Here is an 8,530-nt window from a genome sequence, read left to right as displayed (position 1 = left end):
CTACTCCTTAAAAACGTGCTTCCTCACCCACAAGCTGCTGCTCCCTCTCTCTGGGGGCAGCCATTTTCTCTTTCAGATAATAAAATCTCTTGCGTGGGCCCATGTCTCCTGAGTCATTCTGGGGTAAGGAGGGTTGCAGCGAGATACCCTTTCATTGGTGCTGTCACTTCGGATGAGGTTCTCCTGTTGACTTTGTTCTTCCTCCAGGAATCTGAGCTGCTTTGGGACCCTCACTGCCTGATCCTCCTCCACGGGTTCACCGTCCATTTCCCTGGTCACTCGCCTTCTTGCCCAACACCGGCCTTCGATTTGGTGAGTCTCCCCTTCATGGTTGACTTAAATGTCCCTTTGGAACCTGGGAAGTGACCATTGAGTGTCCAGCACCCCCAAGGGCTCCTCCAGGACAGGGGCACCCCCAACCATGACTTTCAGAGTCATGGTTGATCCCCATAGTCGACCCTTCTGTGTCTCCCCATAGTGAGAATCCTCATTCACTGAGGCCCGGACTCCCTTTATCTACTCGTAAACTCCTGGTACCAGGTACTGAGCCTCCTCAGCGTTTTCCCCTCAACCGCTTGGTTAGAGGTGGTGACAACCCCCTAACTGTGTCTGGTCTTCTCCGTGACCTTCTCAATTGCTCTGGGATACCTCAGCGACTTGTGAACGGTCTCATTCTCACCATGGGATCTGGCCCCTCCATTCCCACAGATTCACCACTAGGGTGCTTACTCAATAATCTAAAACCCCTCTACCTCACTCCAGACCTCAAACCTTTTAAGCTTATTCGCTACTCTAATGAGATCTGGCCACAATATTCCTTGGATAATCAGTCTAAATGGCCTCCCAATGGCTCTTTAGATCCTAAAATTATCCACGACTTATACAACTTTTCTGAGCGCTCAGGCAAATGGAAAGAGATCCCATATATCCAGGCTTTCTCCTGCCTCTGAACCAAGCCCCGCTCTCTGTCTCCCTTGCAATCCTAAACATCTTCTACTCGCTCCAAAAAACTTCACCCCACCACCCACCAATTCCCACCACATCCTCTGAATTTGACCCTGATGATGAACCTCCTCCCTACTAATCTCAAACCCCTACAGCTCCCCCTCAACCACCAGTTCCTCTCCTGCCCAAACCTCCTTCTCTGCAAGATCAAAATCCCAACCCTCCCAGCTCCCCTAGTGTCATTGCAGGAGCCTCAGCACCTTCTCATCCTCCACAACCAGTTCCTGTTCCCTCACCCTGTCCCGCGCCAAGCCCTCCAGTCACTCACCCTCAAACCCAGATCCTAGCCCCACTATAGGAAGTAGCTGGTACAGAGGGCATCATCCAGGTCCATGTCCCTTTCTCTCTCTCCAATCTATCTCAAATTCAGAAAAGATTAGGCTCTTTCACCTCTAATCCAGCTACTTACATAAAAGAGTTCCAGTACCTAACTCAGTCATATGATCTTACCTTTCATGATATTCACATGATCCTGTCCAACACACTTTTGCCCGAGGAGCATAGGCGAGTCTGGGAACAGGCCAGAACTCATGCCGATGATGTTCACCAAACTACTCCAGCTCATCCAATTGGTGCTGAGGGGGTTCCTGACCGAGACCCTAACTGGGACTATAATACGGCAGGGGGAGTCACCAGTTGAGATGAATTCATCACCTGTCTCGTGGTGGGTCTCAGGAAGTCAGCCAATAAAGCCATTAACTATGAAAAACTACAAGAGGCTATTCAGGATAAAAATGAGAATCCCTCTATGTTCCTAGACCACCTCACCAAAGCTCTTCTACAATATACAAACCTAGACCCTGAGACCCCAGATGGGAGATAATTATGAATGACCTACTTCTTCACCCAGACTTTCCCCAACATTAAGGCTAAACTTAAATGTCTGGAGAAGGGACCCTTAACTCCTCAGGCAGAAGTCCTGGCAGTGGCCTTCAAAGTATATAATGGAAGAGATGAAAAAGCCCATAAACAAAAATATCAAATGCTGGCTAAGGCCTTTCAACCTACCCCAACCACTGGTGCTCGAGTATCCTCACCACCTAAGAAGCAGCCAGGAGGACCTCCTGGTCCCTGCTTCAACTGTGGTCAAATGGGTCACTGGGCTAAAGCCTGCTCAAATCCCTGGAAGCCCCCGGTCCATGCCCTAAGTGCCATCAGGAGAGACACTGGGCTGTTGACTGTCCTTGCACACTGAGAGGTGCCAGGCCATCCAGCTCTAACACTCCACGCATAGACCTTCTGGGTCTGGCAACTGATGATTGAGGGGGCCCGGGACTCCTCCACCCGACCACTACCATCACTGTACAGGAGCCCAGGGTAACCACTGTGGTAGCAGAAAGGCCCATCTCTTTCCTTTTGGACACCGGGGCCACCTATTCAGTCTTGAAGGAGTTTTGGGGACGTACCTCCCTCTCACAGTCCTCTATAGCTGGGGTAGAGGGCACACCTTATCAACCTTTACAAACTCCCATGCTTCACTGCCTCTTTAAGGGCATTACTCTCATTCCTTTTTAGTGATTTCCCATTGTCCAGTTCCCTTTATGAGAAGACACCTTTTATACAAGCTAGGGGCTCTTATCTCCTTTATCTTTGGCCCACGGCTCAACCCCGACTCGCCTTCAATCCATTTTCTACTTGCTCTCCAAACCATCCCAGACCCACCTCCCTCCCCTTTTCCCTTACCCCCTTGCCAAGCAAACCCCATAGTCTGGGACACCTCTACCTCCTCTATCGCCACCTGCCCATCCATAACCATCAAATTCAAAGACCCTACCTCCTTCCCCTCACAATCTCAATATCCCTTTTGAGACCAGGCATTCCCCTTACAACACCCTGATACTGGCTATCAAAAAACCTAATGGCTCTTATAGGTTAGTTCAAGATTTAAGAATTATCAGTGCAGCTGTTATTCCAATCCATCCAGTAGTCCCTAACCCCTATACTTTATTATCCACTGTCCCCACCTCTTCTACTTACTTCTCCATCCTTGACCTCAAAAATGCATTCTTCATGATTCTCCTCCATCCCAATGGGACCACTTACACCTTAAACTCCACAGACTACAAATCCTCCAGTAATCTACTCTACAACCCAAACAGGACCTCCTTACAGCTGCATAAGGCGGCATATGTGCCCTACTCCAAGAACAATGCTGCTTCTACACCAACAAATCCGGTCTCGTCCGGGATGGTGCAAAACACCTCTGTGAACACGTCTCCAAACTCCTAGAAAACTCCCCTAACAGTCCGTTCCCTTACCCCTTCAATTGGCTCCTGCCCCCTCAGCCCTTATTACCTTTATTATTATTATTCTCCTTTTCCTTCCCTGCTTCATTAACCTATTCCAGAAATTCATTCAAAATCAAATTTTGAAAATTTCTAACCATACTGTCAACCAGTTACTCGTCCAGGGCTATCAAGCCCTTCTCACGAAGAATAACGAAACCAGCTAGATGACATCACGAATCATCTCAGGATGCCCACCCTTCCCCAACTCTACAGCAGTGGCCTCGCTAACCCCAGAATCTACACCCCCTTCCAGCAGGAAGTAGCTAGAGAATGAGATTCTACACCCAGTTCCCCACAGGCCCAATTAAGAAAAGAAAAAGATGGGAATGAAGGCAAATTCTGGTGCGCTAAGACCCCCACCCCTTAAGATCCAATCACCACAGACCAGATGGTCACCCAGCCCTTAAGATCCAATCACCAACGCAGAACACACCCTATCCCTACTCCTTAAAAACGCGCTTCCACACCCACAAGCTGCTGCTCCCTCTCTCTGGGGGCAGCCATTTTCTCTTTCAGATAATAAAACCTCTCGCGTGGGCCTGTGTCTCCTGAGTCATTCTGGGTAAGTGAAAGGGTATCTCGCCAACATTTGTTGTTGTCTGTCTTTTGGATGGTGGTGATCCTTACTGGTGTGAGGTGATATCTCATTGTGGTCTTAATTTGCATTTCTCTGATGACTAGCAATGTGGAGCATCTTTTCATGTGTCTGTTGGCCATCTGAATTTCTTCTTTGGAGAAGTGTCTGTTCAGATCCTCTGCCCATTTTTTAAATTGGATTATTTGCTTTTTGTTTGTTGAGGTGCATGAGCTCTTTATATATTTTGGATGTCAACCCTTTATCGGATCTGTCATTCATGAATATATTCTCCCATATTGTAGGCCTTTTTGTTCTATTGGTGGTGTCCTTTGCTGTACAGAAGCTTTTCAGCTTGATATAGTCCCACTTGTTCATTTTTGCCTTTGTTTTCCTTGCCCGGGGAGATATGTTCATGAAGAAGTCACTCATATTTATGTCCAAGAGATTGTCGCCTATGTTTTTTTCTAAGAGTTTTATGGTTTCATGACTTACATTCAGGTCTTTAATCCATTTTGAATTTACTTTTGTGAATGGGGTTAGACAATGATCCAGTTTCATTCTCCTACATGTAGCTGTCCAGTTTTGCCAACGCCAGCTGTTGAAGAGGCTGTCATTTCCCCACTGTATGTCCATGGCTCCTTTATCTTATATTAGTTGACCATATATGTTTGGGTTTCTTTTACTCATTTTTCAATTAGGCTTTTACCTATAGAAACCCTTTGTTTATTGGGAATATCACTCCACATGTATTATATGTGTTGCAAATACTTGTTCTAAATATATCATGTGCAATTTGACTTTATGTTATTTGGGAACATAAAATCTTGAAAAAATCCATATAGTCAATCACGTCTTTTTTTTTTAATGGCTTCTGGATTTTGTGTCTCATTTAGAAAAGTTTTTCTGGACCCCAATATATGCTCTCCAATTTTTTTCCAAGTATTTTTTATTTCTTATTGTAAAATTATTTAGCCAACATTGCAGATAAGTAAAGTTGGAGGAAGCTACAATGATTCATGTGATGATGGAGTAGAGTGGGAGACATCAGCATGAACTCATTTTTAGTGTAGTATAGACATGGATAATTACATATGAATTATTTATAAATACGTGTATATCATCTGGTTAGTATAACCACATTTATCTCCTTACTCTGACAGCCAAGAGGATCTACAAGCAACAAAAAATACCCAGCAGCAATAAGCACACCAAACACCCAGATCTTGGTAGCTGATACTAATCTCCAATAAAAAAAACCTGGGCTCCTTGGAGAGATGGCTGATTCTAAACCTGGCATGGGAAATATACAAGATGAGCCTGGAGCATCTTGTAGTACCCCAAAGTAAAAAAAAAATGAAAACAAACACCCATAATAATGAAGATATGTTAAAGAGACATAGAAGCCAAAACTGAAGTATTTAAGTAACACAAAGAATAAAGTATGTTAGATTACAATACAAAGTATAAATAAGTATCCATGGATCCATACTGTTATAAATAAATAATTAAATAAATGGGGGAGACAGAGAAAGAATTAAAGATGGCGGCAAGAGGGATGAGACAGAAACTTCCTCTTACAACCACATATAATACTAAAATATAATTAATACAACTAATCCTGAAAGAGGAACAAGAAAGAAGGCTGCCCCAGACTGCATACACCTGAAGAAAAGAGCAGACCTCACAGAACTGGGCAATGTACCAAAGCCTTGATCAAGGGGGACCCAAGCCCTTCCCCCACCCTAGCTCACTGCAGGAGAAAGAGAAACAGAGCGGGGAGGGAGTGTAGGCCTGGAACTGCTGAACACCTAGCTCTGGAGATATGCTCTGGGAGCACAAACCTACATTTCATGGTACTTGCATGGTACTCTTGTGATTAGGGGGTTGGTAAGCTAAGACAGGCAGAATTCTTGGAGAGACTGAGATTCCAGCTGCTTGTGGAAAACAGGGATTCACATCCAGTTGATCTGGGTGGGCAGTCTGAGAGACTTCCTAAAAGCAAGAGGGCTGCTAAAGGGGTAAGGATTACACAGAGATTACTGCTCAGGAGAAAGGACAGGTAGACAAAATTGTCTGGGTGCACTCTGCCCAGCAGGTTGGGAACTTAAACAATCTTCAGATGCTCCATCCCCCTGGCTGGCTATGCAGCCTCCAAGGCCCCCCATCAATAGGCAGGCCTTCCTCCCGGCTAGCCCCCACCTGGCTCACAAACTGGCAGCCTCTGCCTGGCATCAGGCCAGCCAGAGGGAAGCCCCACCTATGGCAGCTACAAATAGAGCATAGAGACTTATACCTGTGTGTTTGGCCCACTGGTTCTGGCAGTGCAGACAGACATAGCAGCCAGGAAGCAGGAAACAGCTCTTTCTTCCCCACAGGCACCAGCACCACTCCCCTGCAACCTCCGACATTGCTCCAGGGGCTGAGCAGCTCCAGAGAGTAGAGCACTAGAGGGCACCACATACAAATATGAAACGTCAAAGGAACCTGGTTCAAAGCAAAATCTCAACACCAGAAAAAGGATCAAGTGAGACTGAATTAATAAAACTTCCTGAAAGAGATTTCAATATAAAAATCATAAACATGCTCCTGGAGGTACAGGAAAATATTCAAGAAGTCAGGAACAAATTTAGGACAGAGATCAAATCATTGAGGAACACAATGGAGGGTATTAAAAGCAGATTAGATATGGTGGAGGAGATGATAAATGAAATAGAAATTAGGTAAGAGGAATACAAAGACGCTGTGGCACATACAGAAAAATGGATCTCCAGGAATGAAAGAATATCGAGAGAACTGTGTGACCAATCGAAATAGAACAATATCAATATTATAGGGGTAACAGAAGAAGAAGAGAGAGAAAAAGGGATAGAAAGTGTCTTTTAGGAAGTTATTGCTGAAAACTTCCCCAATCTGGGGAAGAAGATAGTCTCTCAGGTCATGGAGGTGCACAGATCTCCCAACACAAGAGACTCAAGGACTTCTCAGCAGAAACCTTACAGGCCAGAAGAAAGTGGCAAGATATATTTAATGCAATGAAACAGAAGGGCCTTGAACCACGAATACTTTATCCGGCAAGATTATCATTTAAATTTGAAGGAAGAATTAAACAATTTCCAGATAAGCAAAAGCTGAGAGAATTTACCTCCCAGAAACCATCTCTACAGTATATTTTGGAGGGACTGCTATAGATGGAAGTGTTCCTAAGGTTAAATAGCTGTCACCAGAGGTAAAAAAAGGGATAGACAAAGAGTACAGAATACCTAATATATAAAGAATGGAGGAGGAAGAAAAGGAGGGGGAAAAAAAGAACCTTTAGATTGTGTTTATAATAGCATACTAAGTGAGTTAAGTTAGACTCTTAGATAGTAAGGAAGTTAACCTTGAACCTTTGGTAACCATGAATCTAAAGCCTGCAATGGCAATCAGTATATACCTATTGAAAATGAACCTAAATGTAAATGGTCTGAATGTACCAATCAAAAAACAGTCACTGAGTGGATAAAAAGACAAGACCCATCTGTATGCTACCTGCAAGAGAATCACTTTAAATCCAAAGACATACACAGACTAAAAGTGAAAGGATGGAAAAAGATATTTCATGCAACTAATAGGGAGAGAAAAGCAGGAGTTGCAGTACTTGTATCAGATAAAACAGACTTAAAAACAAAGAAAGTAACAAGAGACAAAGAAGGACATTACATAATGATAAAGGGGTCAGTCCAACAAGAGGATATAACCATTATAAATATCTATGCACCCAACACAGGAGCACCTACATATATGAAAAAAATACTAATAGAATTAAAAGGGGAAATAGAATGCAATGCATTCATTCTAGGTAACTTCAACACTCCACTCACTCTAAAGGACAGACCAAGAAGACAGAAAATAAGTAAGGAGACAGAGGCACTGAACAACACATTAGAACAGATGGACCTAACAGACATTTACAGAACTCTACACCCCAAAACAGCAAGATACACATTCTTCTCAAGTGCACATGTAATATTTTCAAGAATAGATCATATACTAGGTCACAATAAGAGCCTCAGTAAATTTAAAAAGATTGAAATTGTACCAACCAGCTTCTCAGACAACAAAGGTATGAAACTAGAAATGAATTACACAAAGAAAATGAAAAAGCCCACAAATGCATGGAGGCTCCAAAACATGATCCCAAAAACCAATGGATCAATGACCAAATCAAAACAGAGATCAAGCAATATATAGAGACAAATAACAACAGTAATTCAACACTGCAAAATCTGTGGGATGTAGCAAGGGCAGTGCTAGGAGGGAAGTATATTGCAGTACAGGCCTACCTCAGGAAAGAACAATCCCATATGAACACTCTAAACTCACAATTAACGAAACTAGAAAAAGAAGAACAAATGAGGGCCAAAATCAGTAGAAGGAGGGACATAATAAAGACTAGAGCAGAAATAAATAAAATTGAGAAGAATTAAACAAAGGAAAGAATCAATGAAAGCAGGAGCTCGTTCTTTGAGAAAATAAACAAAATAGATAAATGCCTAGCCAGACATATCAAGAAAAAAAGAGAGTCTATACACATAAACAGAATCAAAAATGAAAAAGGAAAAATCACTATGGATACCACGGAAATACAAAGAATTTTTAGAGAATACTATGAAAAATTATA

This window comes from Manis pentadactyla, chromosome X (assembly GCF_030020395.1).
Source record: "Manis pentadactyla isolate mManPen7 chromosome X, mManPen7.hap1, whole genome shotgun sequence".
Lineage (NCBI taxonomy): Eukaryota > Metazoa > Chordata > Mammalia > Pholidota > Manidae > Manis > Manis pentadactyla.
This window is presented reverse-complemented; position numbering follows the sequence as displayed.